Source organism: Galeopterus variegatus, unplaced genomic scaffold, assembly GCF_000696425.1.
Source record: "Galeopterus variegatus unplaced genomic scaffold, G_variegatus-3.0.2 Scaffold2349, whole genome shotgun sequence".
Classification (NCBI taxonomy): domain Eukaryota; kingdom Metazoa; phylum Chordata; class Mammalia; order Dermoptera; family Cynocephalidae; genus Galeopterus; species Galeopterus variegatus.
The window spans coordinates 116,326-118,980 of NW_007728460.1; positions in this window are offsets into that span (position 1 = coordinate 116,326).

Here is a 2,655-nt window from a genome sequence, read left to right on the forward strand (position 1 = left end):
AAAAAAAAAAAGGGAAAGTTGAGCACAGAGACAGAGATGCACAGAGGAAAGATAATGTGAAGACACAGGGTGTGATGGTTAATTCTAGGTGTCAACTTGATCAGATTGGGGAATAACTGAGAAACTCAGTAAAGCAATCTTTTTGCATATGTCCATGAGGGCGTTTCCAGAAGAGATTAGCATGAGACCCTGAGTGGACTGTGTGGGAAAGATCCACCCTCAATATGGGCAGGAGCCATCCAGTCGGCTGGGGTCCAGAGAGAACAAAAAACAGAGGAAAAGACAAATTGCTCTCTCTATCCACTGGTGCTGGGATACACTCTTCTCTCCTGCCTGTGGATGTCAGGGCTCAAGACTCAAGCTTTTTGGTTCAAGGACTTACACCAACTACACCAACAGCTTCCCTGGTTCTGAGGTTCTGGACTTGGACTGAACCACGCTACTGACATCTAGTTTGCAGACAGCCTATCATGAGACTTCTCGGCCTTCACAATTTCATAAGCCAATTCCCCTAGCAAATCTCTTCTTATATATTTATATACATATACTATTGGTTCTGTTTCTCTGGAGAACCCTGGCTAATACACAGGGAGAACACCATCTACAAGCTGAGGAATGCCTGAGGCTATTAGAAAGTGGGACAGAGGTATGAACAGATTCCCCTCACATCCTTTTGATCTTGAACTTCTGGCCTCCAGAACTGTGAGAAATTAGTACTTTGCTACAGCAGCCCTAGGAAATTAGTACATCACAAAAGAGAATTTCTGACAGAATTCATCTGGAGGCCATGGGAAAACAATCCCAGGATGACAGTTATCGGGTCATGAAACAATCAGTCCAGATTGGGAATGGAATCGGAGGACTCCAAGAAGAATGAAGAACAGAATAGAGCAAAACAAACAAAATCTAGCCTAAGGAGCTAGATTGTATTAGTGACTTTGTGAAGAAAGGATATATTTCTTTTTTCCCCTTAGGATCTCCACCAAAAATAGAAAACAAAACAAAAAAATTAACAAACAGGCTATGTGATAAAGTCATGGTTCAAATAGGAAGGAAACCAAGAGATGTCATGCATGCCTTTCAGCAATTGATGGTGTGTTATGAAACAGAAACCGTTTAACTTAGAATTGGTCCCTTGAGTGTCATGAGGTTTATAATTCTGGACCCAGAGAGAATGAGATGCAATCTTACCATATTTCTTGTTTCTGCAGTGGGCACCATTAAAATAATTGTATAATACCAACCCTGTTTATTAATTTTAAGCTTTTAGAAAGAAACATGAGTGACTTACATGTGGTTATAGAACACAAGTTAAATATTTTCAAACCTGAAAATACTAAACTACTAAAGATACAGCTCAAAAGGTAGAAGGCAGAAGGTGATGAGAGGCAGAGAGAAGGGTGGTATGAAATTATAGTATGAGATGATAGTCTCATCTGTTACGGTGAGTAGTCCAGAGACATTGCCTAGCAGTTTAAGTATGTTATGTATTAGCACAAAGTTATCCACGTAAGAATTAAAATTAAAACTATAAAAAATGGACACAACTTTCCTCAACTTGCTAAAGAACAATTATGAAAACCTATAGCTAACATCATACTTAATGGTGAGAAACTAGATGCTTTTCTACTAAGAACAGAAATAAGGCAAGGATGTCAGTTCTCACCACTCCTATTCAACATCATACTGGAAATCCTAGCTAATGAAATAAGACAAGAAAAGGAAATAAAATGTGTACATATCAGGAAGGAAGAAATAAATAAAACTGTCTTTGTTTGCAGGTGAGATAACTGTTCATGTAGGAAATCCCCCCAAATCAACAATTAAAACTCCTGGAACTAATAAGCTTGTAGGATGTAAGGTTAATATAGGAAATTCAATTGTTTTCTTCTATACCAGACATGAACAATTGGAATTTAAAATTAAAAATACAAGACCATTTGAATTAGCACCAAAAAAGAAAAAATACTTTAGGTATAAATCTAATAAACTATGTATAAGATCCATAAGAGGAAAAATACAAAACTCCAGTGAAAGAAATCAAAGAAGAAATAGAGAGATATTCCATGTACATGGATATGAAGACTCAATATTGTCAAGATGCTCATCCTTCCCAACTTGATCTATAGATTCAATGCAATCCCAATCAGAATCCTAGCAAGTTATTTTGTGAATGTTAAAAGATTCCAAAGTTCATGTGGAGAGGCAAAAGACTCATTGAAGCCAACACGATATTGAGGGAGAACAAAGTCAGAGCGCTGACACTTACCTGACTTTAAGACTTAAAATAAAGACATATCAAGACAGTGTGGTACTGGCGAAAGGGTAGACAAATAGATCAATGGAACAGAACAGAAAGCCATAAATAGACCGACACAAATATAGTCAACTGATCTTTGGCAAAGGAGCAAAGGTAATTCAATGGAGAAAGGATAGTCTTTTCAACCAGTGGTACTGGACCAACTGGATATCCACACTGAAAAAAAAAAAAAGAGTGTAAATACAGACATTATACATTTCACAATCTAAAAAAGGCTGCATACTACATGATTCCAACTCTATGACATTCTGGAAAAGGCAAGACTAGGGAGAAAAAAAAAATGATCAGTGGTTGCCAAGGGTTTGGAGAAAAGGTGGAAGGGAGAGAAGAATGAA